Source organism: Phalangium opilio, unplaced genomic scaffold (genome assembly GCF_054372755.1).
Source record: "Phalangium opilio isolate 3A_F unplaced genomic scaffold, DU_Popi_V2 ptg001421l_1, whole genome shotgun sequence".
In the NCBI taxonomy this organism is placed as follows: domain Eukaryota; kingdom Metazoa; phylum Arthropoda; class Arachnida; order Opiliones; family Phalangiidae; genus Phalangium; species Phalangium opilio.
In genome coordinates this window covers 2,287,054-2,306,708 of record NW_028324258.1, presented here as the reverse complement: position 1 = coordinate 2,306,708, position 19,655 = coordinate 2,287,054, and the positions used below count along the sequence as shown (strand labels likewise).

General features: G+C 39.2%; 1 non-coding gene across 1 annotated transcript; it reads left to right on the top strand.

Annotated features, from left to right (window-relative positions):
- Positions 1-231: 231 nt before the first annotated feature.
- On the top strand, positions 232-304 carry TRNAS-GCU (transfer RNA serine (anticodon GCU)). Its single transcript has one exon. It is a non-coding gene; the product is annotated as a tRNA-Ser (tRNA).
- The last annotated feature ends 19,351 nt before the right edge of the window (positions 305-19,655 follow it).

Here is a 19,655-nt window from a genome sequence, read left to right as displayed (position 1 = left end):
CCCTGGATAGGTGTTGTAGGGTCTCAGATGTGAAGTAAAAAGTCAAGGTTTTTCCACAATACCTGACGACCATTTAATTTTTGGGCTTCCGTGGCGCAAAGGTTAGCGCGTTCAGCTGCTATTCAAAAGACTGGTGGTTCGAGCCCACCCGGGAGCGGTGTTGTGAGGTCTCAGATGTAACGAAAAAAGTAAGAGTTTTTACACAAATCCTGACGAACATTTAATTTATGGGCTTCCGTGGCGCAATGGTTAGCGCGTTCAGCTGCTAACCAATAGGTTGGTGGTTCGAGCCCACCCGGGAGCGGTGTTGTGGGATTTCTAATGTAACGTATAAAGCCAAAGTTTTTCCACAATACCTGACGACCATTTAATTTTTGGGTTTCCGTGGAGCAATGGTTAGCGCGTTCGGCTGTTAACCGAAAGGTTGGTGGTTCGAGACCACCCAAGAGAGGTGTTGTGGGGTCTCAGATGTAGCGTAAAAAGTGAAAACTTTTCCACAATACCTTACGACCATTTAATTTTTGGGCTTCCGTGGCGCAATGGTTAGCGCGTTCGGCTGTTAAACGAAAGGTTGGTGGTTCGAGCCCATCCGAGAGCGGTGTTGTGAGGTCTCAGATGTGACGTAAAAAGCCAAAGTTTTTCCACATTACCTGCCGACCATTTAATTTTTGGGCTTCGGTGGCGCAATGGTTAGCACGTTCGGCTTTTAACCGAAAGGTTGGTGGTTTGAGCCCACCCAAGAGAGGTGTTGTGGGGTCTCAGATGTAGCGTAAAAAGTCAAAACTTTTCCACAATACTTGACAACCATTTAATTTCTGAGCTTCCGTGGCTCAATGGTTTGCGCGTTCGGCTGTTAACCAATAGGTTGGTGGTTCGAGCCCATCCGGGAGCGGTGTTTGTTACGTCTCAGATGTGAAGTAAAAAGTCAAGGTTTTTGCACAATACCTGACGACCATTTAATTTTTGGGCCTTCGTGGGGCAATGGTTAGCGCGCTCAGCTGTTATTCACAATGTTGGTGGTTCGAGCCCACCCGAGGGCGCTGTTGTGAGGTCTCAGATGTAACGAAAAAAGTAAGAGTTTTTCCACAAATTTTGACGAACATTTAATTATTGGGCTTCCGTGGCGTAATGGTTAGCGCGTTCAGCTGTTAACCGAAAGATTGGTCGTTCGAGCCCACCCTAGAGAGGTGTTGTGGGGTCTCAGATGTAGCGTGAAAAGTCATAACGTTTTCACAATACCTGACAACCATTTAATTTCTGAGCTTTCGTGGCTCAATGGTTAGCGCGTTCGGCTGTTAACTAATAGGTTGGTGGTTCGAGCCCACCCGGGAGCGGTGTTGTGAGGTCTCAGGTGTAACGAAAAAAAGTAAGAGTTTTTACACAAAACCTGACGAACATTTAATTTATGGGCTTCCGTGGCGCAATGGTTAGCGCGTTCAGCTGTTAACCGAAAGGTTGGTGGTTCGAGACCACCCGGGAGAGGTGTTGTGGGGTCTCAGATGTAGCGTAAAAAGTCAAAACTTTTCCACAATACGTGACAACCATTTAATTTCTGAGCTTCCGTGGCTCAATGGTTTGCGCGTTCGGCTGTTAACCAATAGGTTGGTGGTTCGAGACCTCCAGGAAGCGGTGTTGTGGGGTCTCAAATGTAACGTAAAAAGCGAAAGTTTTTCCACAATACCTTACGACCATTTAATTTTTGGGCTTCCGTGGCACAATGGTTAGCGCGTTCGGCTGTTAATCGAAAGGTTGGTGGTTCGAGCCCATCCGAGAGCGGTGTTGTGAGGTCTTAGATGTGACGTAAAAAGCCAATTTTTTTCCACATTACCTGCCGACCATTTAATTTTTGGGCTTCCGTGGCGCAATGGTTAGCACGTTCGGCTGTTAACCGAAAGGTTGGTGGTTCGAGCCCACCCAAGAGAGGTGTTGTGGGGTCTCAGATGTAGCGTAAAAAGTCAAAACTTTTCCACAATACGTGACAACCATTTAATTTCTGAGCTTTCTCGGCTCAATGTTTAGCGCGTTCGCCTGTTAACCAATAGGTTGGTGGTTCGAGCCCACCCGGGAGCGGTGTTGTGGGATCTCAAATGTAACGTACAAAGCCAAAGTTATTCCACAATACCTGACGACCATTTAATTTTTGGGCCTTCGTGGGGCAATGGTTAGCGCGCTGAGCTGTTATTCACAAGGTTGGTGGTTCGAGCCCACCCGAGGGCGGTGGTGTAAGGTCTCAGATGTAACGAAAAAAGTAAGAGTTTTTCCACAAATTCTGACGAACATTTAATTATTGGGCTTCCGTGGCGCAATGGTTAGCGCGTTCAGCTGTTAACCGAAAGATTGGTCGTTCGAGCCCACCCTAGAGAGGTGTTGTGGGGTCTCAGATGTAGCGTGAAAAGTCATAACGTTTTCACAATACCTGACAACCATTTAATTTCTGAGCTTTCGTGGCTCAATGGTTAGCGCGTTCGGCTGTTAACCAATAGGTTGGTGGTTCGAGCCCACCCGGGAGCGGTGTTGTGAGGTCTCAGATGTAACGAAAAAAAGTAAAAGTTTTTACACAAAACCTGACGAACATTTAATTTATGGGCTTCCGTGGCGCAATGGTTAGCGCGTTCAGCTGTTAACCGAAAGATTGGTCGTTCGAGCCCACCCTAGAGAGGTGTTGTGGGGTCTCAGATGTAGCGTGAAAAGTCATAACGTTTTCACAATACCTGACAACCATTTAATTTCTGAGCTTTCGTGGCTCAATGGTTAGCGCGTTCGGCTGTTAACCAATAGGTTGGTGGTTCGAGCCCACCCGGGAGCGGTGTTGTGAGGTCTCAGATGTAACGAAAAAAAGTAAGAGTTTTTACACAAAACCTGACGAACATTTAATATATGGGCTTCCGTGGCTCAATGGTTAGCGCGTTCGGCTGTTAACCAATAGGTTGGTGGTTCGAGCCCACCCGGGAGCGGTGTTGTGAGGTCTCAGATGTAACGAAAAAAAGTAAAAGTTTTTACACAAAACCTGACGAACATTTAATTTATGGGCTTCCGTGGCGCAATGGTTAGCGCGTTCAGCTGTTAACCGAAAGATTGGTCGTTCGAGCCCACCCTAGAGAGGTGTTGTGGGGTCTCAGATGTAGCGTGAAAAGTCATAACGTTTTCACAATACCTGACAACCATTTAATTTCTGAGCTTTCGTGGCTCAATGGTTAGCGCGTTCGGCTGTTAACCAATAGGTTGGTGGTTCGAGCCCACCCGGGAGCGGTGTTGTGAGGTCTCAGATGTAACGAAAAAAAGTAAGAGTTTTTACACAAAACCTGACGAACATTTAATATATGGGCTTCCGTGGCTCAATGGTTAGCGCGTTCGGCTGTTAACCAATAGGTTGGTGGTTCGAGCCCACCCGGGAGCGGTGTTGTGAGGTCTCAGATGTAACGAAAAAAAGTAAAAGTTTTTACACAAAACCTGACGAACATTTAATTTATGGGCTTCCGTGGCGCAATGGTTAGCGCGTTCAGCTGTTAACCGAAAGATTGGTCGTTCGAGCCCACCCTAGAGAGGTGTTGTGGGGTCTCAGATGTAGCGTGAAAAGTCATAACGTTTTCACAATACCTGACAACCATTTAATTTCTGAGCTTCCGTGGCTCAATGGTTTGCGCGTTCGGCTGTTAACCAATAGGTTGGTGGTTCGAGACATCCAGGAAGCGGTGTTGTGGGGTCTCAGATGTAGCGTAAAAAGTCAAAACTTTTCCACAATACTTGACAACCATTTAATTTCTGAGCTTCCGTGGCTCAATGGTTTGCGCGTTCGGCTGTTAATCGAAAGGTTGGTGGTTCGAGCCCATCCAAGAGCGGTGTTTTTTACGTCTCAGATGTGAAGTAAAAAGTCAAGGTTTTTGCACAATACCTGACGACCATTTAATTTTTGGGCCTTCGTGGGGCAATGGTTAGCGCGCTCAGCTGTTATTCACAAGGTTGGTGGTTCGAGCCCACCCGAGGGCGGTGTTGTGAGGTCTCAGATGTAACGAAAAAAGTAAGAGTTTTTCCACAAATTCTGACGAACATTTAATTATTGGGCTTCCGTGGCGCAATGGTTAGCGCGTTCAGCTGTTAACCGAAAGATTGGTCGTTCGAGCCCACCCTAGAGAGGTGTTGTGGGGTCTCAGATGTAGCGTGAAAAGTCATAACGTTTTCACAATACCTGACAACCATTTAATTTCTGAGAGTTCGTGGCTCAATGGTTAGCGCGTTCGGCTGTTAACCAATAGGTTGGTGGTTCGAGCCCACCCGGGAGCGGTGTTGTGAGGTCTCAGATGTAACGAAAAAAAGTAAGAGTTTTTACACAAAACCTGACGAACATTTAATATATGGGCTTCCGTGGCGCAATGGTTAGCGCGTTCAGCTGTTAAACGAAAGGTTGGTGGTTCGAGACCACCCGGGAGAGGTGTTGTGGGGTCTCAGATGTAGCGTAAAAAGTCAAAACTTTTCCACAATACGTGACAACCATTTAATTTCTGAGCTTCCGTGGCTCAATGGTTTGCGCGTTCGGCTGTTAACCAATAGGTTGGTGGTTCGAGACCTCCAGGAAGCGGTGTTGTGGGGTCTCAAATGTAACGTAAAAAGCGAAAGTTTTTCCACAATACCTTACGACCATTTAATTTTTGGGCTTCCGTGGCACAATGGTTAGCGCGTTCGGCTGTTAATCGAAAGGTTGGTGGTTCGAGCCCATCCGAGAGCGGTGTTGTGAGGTCTTAGATGTGACGTAAAAAGCCAAAGTTTTTCCACATTACCTGCCGACCATTTAATTTTTGGGCTTCCGTGGCGCAATGGTTAGCACGTTTGGCTGTTAACCGAAAGGTTGGTGGTTCGAGCCCACCCAAGAGAGGTGTTGTGGGGTCTCAGATGTAGCGTAAAAAGTCAAAACTTTTCCACAATACGTGACAACCATTTAATTTCTGAGCTTTCTCGGCTCAATGTTTAGCGCGTTCGCCTGTTAACCAATAGGTTGGTGGTTCGAGCCCACCCGGGAGCGGTGTTGTGGGATCTCAAATGTAACGTACAAAGCCAAAGTTATTCCACAATACCTGACGACCATTTAATTTTTGGGCCTTCGTGGGGCAATGGTTAGCGCGCTGAGCTGTTATTCACAAGGTTGGTGGTTCGAGCCCACCCGAGGGCGGTGGTGTAAGGTCTCAGATGTAACGAAAAAAGTAAGAGTTTTTCCACAAATTCTGACGAACATTTTATTATTGGGCTTCCGTGGCGCAATGGTTAGCGCGTTCAGCTGTTAACCGAAAGATTGGTCGTTCGAGCCCACCCTAGAGAGGTGTTGTGGGGTCTCAGATGTAGCGTGAAAAGTCATAACGTTTTCACAATACCTGACAACCATTTAATTTCTGAGCTTTCGTGGCTCAATGGTTAGCGCGTTCGGCTGTTAACCAATAGGTTGGTGGTTCGAGCCCACCCGGGAGCGGTGTTGTGAGGTCTCAGATGTAACGAAAAAAAGTAAAAGTTTTTACACAAAACCTGACGAACATTTAATTTATGGGCTTCCGTGGCGCAATGGTTAGCGCGTTCAGCTGTTAACCGAAAGGTTGGTGGTTCGAGACCACCCGGGAGAGGTGTTGTGGGGTCTCAGATGTAGCGTAAAAAGTCAAAACTTTTCCACAATACTTGACAACCATTTAATTTCTGAGCTTCCGTGGCTCAATGGTTTGCGCGTTCGGCTGATAACCAATAGGTTGGTGGTTCGAGCCCATCCGGGAGCGGTGTTTGTTACGTCTCAGATGTGAAGTAAAAAGTCAAGCTTTTGCACAATACCTGACGACCATTTAATTTTTGGGCCTTCGTAGGGCAATGGTTAGCGCGCTCAGCTGTTATTCACAAGGTTGGTGGTTCGAGCCCACCCGAGGGCGGTGTTGTGAGGTCTCAGATGTAACGAAAAAAGTAAGAGTTTTTCCACAAATTCTGACGAACATTTAATTATTGGGCTTCCGTGGCGCAATGGTTAGCGCGTTCAGCTGTTAACCGAAAGATTGGTCGTTCGAGCCCACCCTAGAGAGGTGTTGTGGGGTCTCAGATGTAGCGTGAAAAGTCATAACGTTTTCACAATACCTGACAACCATTTAATTTCTGAGCTTTCGTGGCTCAATGGTTAGCGCGTTCGGCTGTTAACCAATAGGTTGGTGGTTCGAGCCCACCCGGGAGCGGTGTTGTGAGGTCTCAGATGTAACGAAAAAAAGTAAGAGTTTTTACACAAAACCTGACGAACATTTAATTTATGGGCTTCCGTGGCGCAATGGTTAGCGCGTTCAGCTGTTAACCGAAAGGTTGGTGGTTCGAGACCACCCGGGAGAGGTGTTGTGGGGTCTCAGATGGAGCGTAAAAAGTCAAAACTTTTCCACAATACGTGACAACCATTTAATTTCTGAGCTTCCGTGGCTCAATGGTTTGCGCGTTCGGCTGTTAACCAATAGGTTGGTGGTTCGAGACCTCCAGGAAGCGGTGTTGTGGGGTCTCAAATGTAACGTAAAAAGTCAAAACTTTTCCACAATACGTGACAACCATTTAATTTCTGAGCTTTCTCGGCTCAATGTTTAGCGCGTTCGCCTGTTAACCAATAGGTTGGTGGTTCGAGCCCACCCGGGAGCGGTGTTGTGGGATCTCAAATGTAACGTACAAAGCCAAAGTTATTCCACAATACCTGACGACCATTTAATTTTTGGGCCTTCGTGGGGCAATGGTTAGCGCGCTGAGCTGTTATTCACAAGGTTGGTGGTTCGAGCCCACCCGAGGGCGGTGGTGTAAGGTCTCAGATGTAACGAAAAAAGTAAGAGTTTTTCCACAAATTCTGACGAACATTTTATTATTGGGCTTCCGTGGCGCAATGGTTAGCGCGTTCAGCTGTTAACCGAAAGATTGGTCGTTCGAGCCCACCCTAGAGAGGTGTTGTGGGGTCTCAGATGTAGCGTGAAAAGTCATAACGTTTTCACAATACCTGACAACCATTTAATTTCTGAGCTTTCGTGGCTCAATGGTTAGCGCGTTCGGCTGTTAACCAATAGGTTGGTGGTTCGAGCCCACCCGGGAGCGGTGTTGTGAGGTCTCAGATGTAACGAAAAAAAGTAAAAGTTTTTACACAAAACCTGACGAACATTTAATTTATGGGCTTCCGTGGCGCAATGGTTAGCGCGTTCAGCTGTTAACCGAAAGGTTGGTGGTTCGAGACCACCCGGGAGAGGTGTTGTGGGGTCTCAGATGTAGCGTAAAAAGTCAAAACTTTTCCACAATACTTGACAACCATTTAATTTCTGAGCTTCCGTGGCTCAATGGTTTGCGCGTTCGGCTGATAACCAATAGGTTGGTGGTTCGAGCCCATCCGGGAGCGGTGTTTGTTACGTCTCAGATGTGAAGTAAAAAGTCAAGCTTTTGCACAATACCTGACGACCATTTAATTTTTGGGCCTTCGTAGGGCAATGGTTAGCGCGCTCAGCTGTTATTCACAAGGTTGGTGGTTCGAGACCACCCGGGAGAGGTGTTGTGGGGTCTCAGATGGAGCGTAAAAAGTCAAAACTTTTCCACAATACGTGACAACCATTTAATTTCTGAGCTTCCGTGGCTCAATGGTTTGCGCGTTCGGCTGTTAACCAATAGGTTGGTGGTTCGAGACCTCCAGGAAGCGGTGTTGTGGGGTCTCAAATGTAACGTAAAAAGCGAAAGTTTTTCCACAATACCTGACGACAATATTATTTTTGGGCTTCCGTGGCACAATGGTTAGCGCGTTCGGCTGTTAATCGAAAGGTTGGTGGTTCGAGCCCATCCGAGAGCGGTGTTGTGAGGTCTTAGATGTGACGTAAAAAGCCAAAGTTTTTCCACATTACCTGCCGACCATTTAATTTTTGGGCTTCCGTGGCGCAATGGTTAGCACGTTCGGCTGTTAACCGAAAGGTTGGTGGTTCGAGCCCACCCAAGAGAGGTGTTGTGGGGTCTCAGATGTAGCGTAAAAAGTCAAAACTTTTCCACAATACGTGACAACCATTTAATTTCTGAGCTTTCTCGGCTCAATGTTTAGCGCGTTCGCCTGTTAACCAATAGGTTGGTGGTTCGAGCCCACCCGGGAGCGGTGTTGTGGGATCTCAAATGTAACGTACAAAGCCAAAGTTATTCCACAATACCTGACGACCATTTAATTTTTGGGCCTTCGTGGGGCAATGGTTAGCGCGCTGAGCTGTTATTCACAAGGTTGGTGGTTCGAGCCCACCCGAGGGCGGTGGTGTAAGGTCTCAGATGTAACGAAAAAAGTAAGAGTTTTTCCACAATACTTGACAACCATTTAATTTCTGAGCTTCCGTGGCTCAATGGTTTGCGCGTTCGGCTGTTAACCAATAGGTTGGTGGTTCGAGCCCATCCGGGAGCGGTGTTTGTTACGTCTCAGATGTGAAGTAAAAAGTCAAGGTTTTTGCACAATACCTGACGACCATTTAATTTTTGGGCCTTCGTGGGGCAATGGTTAGCGCGCTCAGCTGTTATTCACAAGGTTGGTGGTTCGAGCCCACCCGAGGGTGGTGTTGTGAGGTCTCAGATGTAACGAAAAAAGTAAGAGTTTTTCCACAAATTCTGACGAACATTTAATTATTGGGCTTCCGTGGCGCAATGGTTAGCGCGTTCAGCTGTTAACCGAAAGATTGGTCGTTCGAGCCCACCCTAGAGAGGTGTTGTGGGGTTAAAATTAAATGGTTGTCAGGTATTGTAAAAACGTTATGACTTTTCACGCTACATCTGAGACCCCACAACACCTCTCTAGGGTGGGCTCGAACGACCAATCTTTCGGTTAACAGCTGAAAGCGCTAACCATTGCGCCACGGAAGCCCAATAATTAAATGTTCGTCAGAATTTGTGGAAAAACTCTTACTTTTTTCGTTACATCTGAGACCTCACAACACCACCCTCGGGTGGGCTCGAACCACCAACCTTGTGAATAACAGCTGAGCGCGCTAACCATTGCCCCACGAAGGCCCAAAAATTAAATGGTCGTCAGGTATTGTGCAAAAACCTTGACTTTTTACTTCACATCTAAGACGTAACAAACACCGCTCCCGGATGGGCTCGAACCACCAACCTATTGGTTAACAGCCGAACGCGCAAACCATTGAGCCACGGAAGCTCAGAAATTAAATGGTTGTCAAGTATTGTGGAAAAGTTTTGACTTTTTACGCTACATCTGAGACCCCACAACACCTCTCCCGGGTGGTCTCGAACCACCAACCTTTCGGTTAACAGCTGAACGCGCTAACCATTGCGCCACGGAAGCCTATAAATTAAATGTTCGTCAGGTTTTGTGTAAAAACTCTTACTTTTTTTCGTTACATCTGAGACCTCACAACACCGCTCCCGGGTGGGCTCGAACCACCAACCTATTGGTTAACAGCCGAACGCGCTAACCATTGAGCCATGAAAGCTCAGAAATTAAATGGTTGTCAGGTATTGTGAAAACGTTATGACTTTTCACGCTACATCTGAGACCCCACAACACCTCTCTAGGGTGGGCTCGAACGACCAATCTTTCGGTTAACAGCTGAACGCTCTAACCATTGCACCACAGAAGCCCAATAATTAAATGTTCGTCAGAATTTGTGGAAAAACTCTTACTTTTTTCGTTACATCTGAGACCTTACACCACCGCCCTCGGGTGGGCTCGAACCACCAACCTTGTGAATAACAGCTCAGCGCGCTAACCATTGCCCCACGAAGGCCCAAAAATTAAATGGTCGTCAGGTATTGTGGAATAACTTTGGCTTTGTACGTTACATTTGAGATCCCAAAACACCGCTCCCGGGTGGGCTCGAACCACCAACCTATTGGTTAACAGGCGAACGCGCTAAACATTGAGCCGAGAAAGCTCAGAAATTAAATGGTTGTCACGTATTGTGGAAAAGTTTTGACTTTTTACGCTACATCTGAGACCCCACAACACCTCTCTTGGGTGGGCTCGAACCACCAACCTTTCGGTTAACAGCCGAACGTGCTAACCATTGCGCCACGGAAGCCCAAAAATTAAATGGTCGGCAGGTAATGTGGAAAAACTTTGGCTTTTTACGTCACATCTAAGACCTCACAACACCGCTCTCGGATGGGCTCGAACCACCAACCTTTCGATTAACAGCCGAACGCGCTAACCATTGTGCCACGGAAGCCCAAAAATAATATTGTCGTCAGGTATTGTGGAAAAACTTTCGCTTTTTACGTTACATTTGAGACCCCACAACACCGCTTCCTGGAGGTCTCGAACCACCAACCTATTGGTTAACAGCCGAACGCGCAAACCATTGAGCCACGGAAGCTCAGAAATTAAATGGTTGTCACGTATTGTGGAAAAGTTTTGACTTTTTACGCTACATCTGAGACCCCACAACACCTCTCCCGGGTGGTCTCGAACCACCAACCTTTCGGTTAACAGCTGAACGCGCTAACCATTGCGCCACGGAAGCCCATAAATTAAATGTTCGTCAGGTTTTGTGTAAAAACTCTTACTTTTTTTCGTTACATCTGAGACCTCACAACACCGCTCCCGGGTGGGCTCGAACCACCAACCTATTGGTTAACAGCGTTTCTCGGCCAGAGAAACACATTTAGAGTATTTCTTCACTATTTTCAAATATAACCACTGAAACCATTATTTTTGTACTTTTTGCTTTAATTCAAGCAAATGTAACGATATTCATTCAAAAAACTGTTAAAATTCAATTTTCAATAAGAAATCGTAGTGACGGATTTTGTATCTAGAAGAAAAAAATGCAATTTTTTCGGTACACTTTTGAACGTTTTTTTTTCTGGACAAAGTTTTGACCGAATTCAGCTTAATTCCCTATAAAACACTAATTTAAAGTGATTTCATCTCGATTGAACAATAGATAAAAATGTACCTCGATTTTTAATGATATTTTCAAAATCGGCGTTTCTCGGCCAGAGAAACACATTTTGAGTATTTCTTCACTATTTTCAAATATAACCACTGAAACCATTATTTTTGTCCTTTTTGCTTTAATTCAAGCAAATGTAACGATATTCATTCAAAAAACTGTTAAAATTCAATTTTCAATAAGATATCTTTGTGACGGATTTTGTATCTAGAAGAAAAAAAACATGCAATATTATTGGTACACTTTTGAATGCATTTTTTTCTGGACAAAGTTTTGACCGAATTCATCTTAATTCCCTATAAAACACTCATTTAAAGTGATTTCATCTCGATTGAACAATAAATAAAAATGTACCTAGATTTTTAATGATATTTTCAAAATCGACGGTTCTCGGCCAGAGAAACACATTTTGAGTATCTCTTCACTATTTTCAAATTTAACCACTGAAACCATTATTTTTGTCCTACTTGCTTTATTTCAAGCAAATGTAACGATATTCATTCAAAAAACTGTTAAAATTCAATTTTCAATAAGAAATCGTTGTGACGGATTTTGTATGTAGAAGAAAAAAAACATGCAATTTTTTCGGTACACTTTTGAATGCATTTTTTTTGGACAAATTTTTGATCGAATTCAGCTTAATTCCCTATAAAACACTCATTAAAAGTGATTTCATCTCGATTGAACAATAAATAAAAATGTACCTCGATTTTTAATGATATTTTCTAAATCGACGTTTCTCGGCCAGAGAAACACATTTAGAGTATTTCTTCACTATTTTCAAATATAACCACTGATACCATTATTTTTGTGCTTTTTGCTTTAATTCAAGCAAATGTAACGATATTCATTCAAAAAACTGTTAAAATTCAATTTCCAATAAGAAATCGTAGTGACGGATTTTTTATCTAGAAGAAAAAAAAAACATGCAAAATTATTGGTACACTTTTGAATGCATTTTTTTCTGGACAAAGTTTTGACCGAATTCAGCTTAATTCCCTTTAAAACACTCATTAAAAGTGATTTCATCTCGATTGAACAATAAATAAAAATGTACCTCGATTTTTAATGATATTTTCAAAATCGACGTTTCTCGGCCAGAGAAACACATTTTGAGTATTTCTTCACTATTTTCAAATATAACCACTGAAACCATTATTTTTGTACTTTTTGCTTTAATTCAAGCAAATTTCACGATATTCATTCAAAAAACTGTTAAAATTCAATTTTCAATAAGAAATCGTAGTCACGGATTTTGTATCTAGAAGAAAAAAAATGCAATTTTTTCGGTACACTTTTGAATGCATTTTTTTCTGGACAAAGTTTTGACCGAAATCAGCTTAATTCCCTATAAAACACTCATTTAAAGTGATTTCATCTCGATTGAACAATAAATAAAAATGTACCTCGATTTTTAATGATATTTTCAAAATCGACGCTTCTCGGCCAAAGTAACACATTTTGAGTATTCTTCACTATTTTCAAATATAACCACTGAAACCATTATTTTTGTCCTTTTTGCTTTAATTCAAGCAAATGTAACGATATTCGTTCAAAAAACTGTTAAAATTCAATTTTCAATAAGAAATCGTTGTGACGGATTTTGTATCTAGAAGAAAAAAACATGCAATATTATTGGTAAACTTTTGAATGCATTTTTTTCTGGACAAATTTTTGACCGAATTCAGCTTAATTCCCTATAAAACACTCATTAAAAGTGATTTCATCTCGATTGAACAATAAATAAAAATGTACCTAGATTTTTAATGATATTTTCAAAATCGACGTTTCTCGGCCAGAGAAACACATTTTGAGTATTTCTTTACTATTTTCAAATCTAACCACTGAAACCATTATTTTTGTCCTAGTTGCTTTATTTCAAGCAAATGTAACGATATTCATTCAAAAAACTGTTAAAATTCAATTTTCAATAAGAAATCGTTGTGACGGATTTTGTATGTAGAAGAAAAAAACATGCAATTTTTTCGGTACACTTTTGAATGCATTTTTTTCTGGACAAATTTTTGATCGAATTCAGCTTAATTCCCTATAAAACACTCATTAAAAGTGATTTCATCTCGATTGAACAATAAATAAAAATGTACCTCGATTTTTAATGATATTTTCTAAATCGACGTTTCTCGGCCAGAGAAACACATTTAGAGTATTTCTTCACTATTTTCAAATATAACCACTGATACCATTATTTTTGTGCTTTTTGCTTTAATTCAAGCAAATGTAACGATATTCATTCAAAAAACTGTTAAAATTCAATTTTCAATAAGAAATCGTAGTGACGGATTTTTTATCTAGAAGAAAAAAAAACATGCAAAATTATTGGTACACTTTTGAATGCATTTTTTTCTGGACAAAGTTTTGACCGAATTCAGCTTAATTCCCTTTAAAACACTCATTAAAAGTGATTTCATCTCGATTGAACAATAAATAAAAATGTACCTCGATTTTTAATGATATTTTCAAAATCGACGTTTCTCGGCCAGAGAAACACATTTTGAGTATTTCTTCACTATTTTCAAATATAACCACTGAAACCATTATTTTTGTACTTTTTGCTTTAATTCAAGCAAATTTCACGATATTCATTCAAAAAACTGTTAAAATTCAATTTTCAATAAGAAATCGTAGTCACGGATTTTGTATCTAGAAGAAAAAAAATGCAATTTTTTCGGTACACTTTTGAATGCATTTTTTTCTGGACAAAGTTTTGACCGAAATCAGCTTAATTCCCTATAAAACACTCATTTAAAGTGATTTCACCTCGATTGAACAATAAATAAAAATGTAACTCGATTTTTAATGATATTTTCAAAATCGACGCTTCTCGGCCAAAGTCACACATTTTGAGTATTCTTCACTATTTTCAAATAAAACCACTGAAACCATTATTTTTGTCCTTTTTGCTTTAATTCAAGCAAATGTAACGATATTCGTTCAAAAAACTGTTAAAATTCAATTTTCAATAAGAAATCGTTGTGACGGATTTTGTATCTAGAAGAAAAAAACATGCAATATTATTGGTAAACTTTTGAATGCATTTTTTTCTGGACAAATTTTTGACCGAATTCAGCTTAATTCCCTATAAAACACTCATTAAAAGTGATTTCATCTCGATTGAACAATAAATAAAAATGTACCTCGATTTTTAATGATATTTTCTAAATCGACGTTTCTCGGCCAGAGAAACACATTTAGAGTATTTCTTCACTATTTTCAAATATAACCACTGAAACCATTATTTTTGTACTTTTTGCTTTAATTCAAGCAAATGTAACGATATTCATTCAAAAAACTGTTAAAATTCAATTTTCAATAAGAAATCGTAGTGACGGATTTTGTATCTAGAAGAAAAAAAATGCAATTTTTTCGGTACACTTTTGAACGTTTTTTTTTCTGGACAAAGTTTTGACCGAATTCAGCTTAATTCCCTATAAAACACTAATTTAAAGTGATTTCATCTCGATTGAACAATAGATAAAAATGTACCTCGATTTTTAATGATATTTTCAAAATCGGCGTTTCTCGGCCAGAGAAACACATTTTGAGTATTTCTTCACTATTTTCAAATATAACCACTGAACCCATTATTTTTGTCCTTTTTGCTTTAATTCAAGCAAATGTAACGATATTCATTCAAAAAACTGTTAAAATTCAATTTTCAATAAGATATCTTTGTGACGGATTTTGTATCTAGAAGAAAAAAAACATGCAATATTATTGGTACACTTTTGAATGCATTTTTTTCTGGACAAAGTTTTGACCGAATTCAGCTTAATTCCCTATAAAACACTCATTTAAAGTGATTTCATCTCGATTGAACAATAAATAAAAATGTACCTAGATTTTTAATGATATTTTCAAAATCGACGTTTCTCGGCCAGAGAAACCCATTTTGAGTATTTCTTCACTATTTTCAAATTTAACCACTGAAACCATTATTTTTGTCCTACTTGCTTTATTTCAAGCAAATGTAACGATATTCATTCAAAAAACTGTTAAAATTCAATTTTCAATAAGAAATCGTTGTGACGGATTTTGTATGTAGAAGAAAAAAAACATGCAATTTTTTCGGTACACTTTTGAATGCTTTTTTTTCTGGACAAATTTTTGATCGAATTCAGCTTAATTCCCTATAAAACACTCATTAAAAGTGATTTCATCTCGATTGAACAATAAATAAAAATGTACCTCGATTTTTAATGATATTTTCTAAATCGACGTTTCTCGGCCAGAAAAACACATTTAGAGTATTTCTTCACTATTTTCAAATATAACCACTGATACCATTATTTTTGTGCTTTTTTCTTTAATTCAAGCAAATGTAACGATATTCATTCAAAAAACTGTTAAAATTCAATTTTCAATAAGAAATCGTAGTGACGGATTTTTTATCTAGAAGAAAAAAAAACATGCAAAATTATTGGTACACTTTTGAATGCATTTTTTTCTGGACAAAGTTTTGACCGAATTCAGCTTAATTCCCTTTAAAACACTCATTAAAAGTGATTTCATCTCGATTGAACAATAAATAAAAATGTACCTCGATTTTTAATGATATTTTCAAAATCGACGTTTCTCGGCCAGAGAAACACATTTTGAGTATTTCTTCACTATTTTCAAATATAACCACTGAAACCATTATTTTTGTACTTTTTGCTTTAATTCAAGCAAATTTCACGATATTCATTCAAAAAACTGTTAAAATTCAATTTTCAATAAGAAATCGTAGTCACGGATTTTGTATCTAGAAGAAAAAAAATGCAATTTTTTCGGTACACTTTTGAATGCATTTTTTTCTGGACAAAGTTTTGACCGAATTCATTTTAGTTCCCTACAAAACACTCATTTAAAGTGATTTCATCTCGATTGAACAATAAATAAAAATGTACCTCGATTTTTAATGATATTTTCAAAATCGACGTTTCTCGGCCAAAGGAACACATTTTGAGTTTTTCTTCACTATTTTCAAAAATAACCACTGAAACAATTATTTTTGTACTTTTTGCTTTAATTCAAGCAAATGTAACGATATTCATTCAAAAAACTGTTAAAATTCAATTTTCAATAAGAAATCGTTGTGACGGATTTTGTATCTAGAAGAAAAACAACATGCGATTTTTTCGGTACACTTTTGTATGCATTTTTTTCTGGACAAATTTTTGACCGAATTCACCTTAATTCCCTATAAAACACTCATTTAAAGTGATTTCATCTCGATTGAACAATAAATAAAAATGTACCTCGATTTTTAATGATATTTTCAAAATCGACGTTTCTCGGCCAGAGAAACACATTTTGAGTATTTCTTCACTATTTTCAAAAATAACCACTGAAACCATTATTTTTGTACTTTTTGCTTTAATTCAAGCAAATTTCACGATATTCATTCAAAAAACTGTTAAAATTCAATTTTCAATAAGAAATCGTAGTCACGGATTTTGTATCAAGAAGAAAAAAAATGCAATTTTTTCGGTACAATTTTGAATGCATTTTTTTCCGTCAGATGTAACGTAAAAAGTCAGAGTTTTTCCACAATACCTGTGAACATTTAATTTTTGGGCTTCCGTGGCGCAATGGTTAGCGCGTTCGGCTGTTAACCAATAGGTTGGTGGTTCGAGCCCACCCGGGAGCGGTGTTGTGGGATCTCAAATGTAACGTATAAAGCCAAAGTTTTTCCACAATACCTGACGACCATTTAATTTTTGGGCTTCCGTGGAGCAATGGTTAGCGCGTTCGGCCGTTAACCGAAAGGTAGGTGGTTCGAGCCCACCCGGGAGAGGTGTTGTGGGGTCTCAGATGTAGCGTAAAAAGTCATAACTTTTTCACAATACCTGAAAACCATTTAATTTCTGAGCTTCCGTGGAGCAATGGTTAGCGCGTTCGGCCGTTAACCGAAAGGTAGGTGGTTCGAGCCCACCCGGGAGAGGTGTTGTGGGGTCTCAGATGTAGCGTAAAAAGTCAAAACTTTTCCAGAAAACGTGACAACCATTTAATTTCTGAGCTTTCGTGGCTCAATGGTTAGCGCGTTCGGCTGTTAACCAATAGGTTGGTGGTTCGAGCCCACCCGGGAGCGGTGTTGTGAGGTCTCAGATGTAACGAAAAAAAGTAAGAGTTTTTACACAAAACCTGACGAACATTTAATTTATGGGCTTCCGTGGCGCAATGGTTAGCGCGTTCAGCTGTTAACCGAAAGGTTGGTGGTTCGAGACCGCCCGGGAGAGGTGTTGTGGGGTCTCAGATGTAGCGTAAAAAGTCAAAACTTTTCCACAATACGTGACAACCATTTAATTTCTGAGCTTCCGTGGCTCAATGGTTTGCGCGTTCGGCTGTTAACCAATAGGTTGGTGGTTCGAGACCTCCAGGAAGCGGTGTTGTGGGGTCTCAAATGTAACGTAAAAAGCGAAAGTTTTTCCACAATACCTTACGACCATTTAATTTTTGGGCTTCCGTGGCACAATGGTTAGCGCGTTCGGCTGTTAATCGAAAGGTTGGTGGTTCGAGCCCATCCGAGAGCGGTGTTGTGAGGTCTTAGATGTGACGTAAAAAGCCAAAGTTTTTCCACATTACCTGCCGACCATTTAATTTTAACAGTTTTTTGAATGAATATCGTTACATTTGCTTGAATTAAAGCAAAAAGCACAAAAATAATGGTATCAGTGGTTATATTTGAAAATAGTGAAGAAATACTCTAAATGTGTTTCTCTGGCCGAGAAACGTCGATTTAGAAAATATCATTAAAAATCGAGGTACATTTTTATTTATTGTTCAATCGAGATGAAATCACTTTTAATGAGTGTTTTATAGGGAATTAAGCTGAATTCGATCAAAAATTTGTCCAAAAAAAATGCATTCAAAAGTGTACCGAAAAAATTGCATGTTTTTTTTCTTCTACATACAAAATCCGTCACAACGATTTCTTATTGAAAATTGAATTTTAACAGTTTTTTGAATGAATATCGTTACATTTGCTTGAATTAAAGCAAAAAGGACAAAAATAATGGTTTCAGTGGTTATATTTGAAAATAGTGAAGAAATACTCAAAATGTGTTTCTCTGGCCGAGAAACGCCGATTTTGAAAATATCATTAAAAATCGAGGTACATTTTTATCTATTGTTCAATCGAGATGAAATCACTTTAAATTAGTGTTTTATAGGGAATTAAGCTGAATTCGGTCAAAACTTTGTCCAGAAAAAAAAACGTTCAAAAGTGTACCGAAAAAATTGCATTTTTTTTCTTCTAGATACAAAATCCGTCACTACGATTTCTTATTGAAAATTGAATTTTAACAGTTTATTGAATGAATATCGTTACATTTGCTTGAATTAAAGCAAAAAGTACAAAAATAATGGTTTCAGTGGTTATATTTGAAAATAGTGAAGAAATACTCTAAATGTGTTTCTCTGGCCGAGAAACGTCGATTTAGAAAATATCATTAAAAATCGAGGTACATTTTTATTTATTGTTCAATCGAGATGAAATCACTTTTAATGAGTGTTTTATAGGGAATTAAGCTGAATTCGGTCAAAAATTTGTCCAGAAAAAAATGCATTCAAAAGTTTACCAATAATATTGCATGTTTTTTCTTCTAGATACAAAATCCGTCACAACGATTTCTTATTGAAAATTGAATTTTAACAGTTTTTTGAACGAATATCGTTACATTTGCTTGAATTAAAGCAAAAAGGACAAAAATAATGGTTTCAGTGGTTATATTTGAAAATAGTGAAGAATACTCAAAATGTGTTACTTTGGCCGAGAAGCGTCGATTTTGAAAATATCATTAAAAATCGAGGTACATTTTTATTTATTGTTCAATCGAGATGAAATCACTTTAAATGAGTGTTTTATAGGGAATTAAGCTGATTTCGGTCAAAACTTTGTCCAGAAAAAAATGCATTCAAAAGTGTAACGAAAAAATTGCATTTTTTTTCTTCTAGATACAAAATCCGTGACTACGATTTCTTATTGAAAATTGAATTTTAACAGTTTTTTGAATGAATATCGTGAAATTTGCTTGAATTAAAGCAAAAAGTACAAAAATAATGGTTTCAGTGGTTATATTTGAAAATAGTGAAGAAATACTCAAAATGTGTTTCTCTGGCCGAGAAACGTCGATTTTGAAAATATCATTAAAAATCGAGGTACATTTTTATTTATTGTTCAATCGAGATGAAATCACTTTTAATGAATGTTTTAAAGGGAATTAAGCTGAATTCGGTCAAAACTTTGTCCAGAAAAAAATGCATTCAAAAGTGTACCAATAATTTTGCATGTTTTTTTTTCTTCTTGATAAAAAATCCGTCACTACGATTTCTTATTGAAAATTGAATTTTAACAGTTTTTTGAATGAATATCGTTACATTTGCTTGAATTAAAGCAAAAAGCACAAAAATAATGGTATCAGTGGTTATATTTGAAAATAGTGAAGAAATACTCTAAATGTGTTTCTCTGGCCGAGAAACGTCGATTTAGAAAATATCATTAAAAATCGAGGTACATTTTTATTTATTGTTCAATCGAGATGAAATCACTTTTAATGAGTGTTTTATAGGGAATTAAGCTGAATTCCATCAAAAATTTGTCCAGAAAAAAATGCATTCAAAAGTGTACCGAAAAAATTGCATGTTTTTTTTCTTCTACATACAAAATCCGTCACAACGATTTCTTATTGAAAATTGAATTTTAACAGTTTTTTGAATGAATATCGTTACATTTGCTTGAAATAAAGCAAC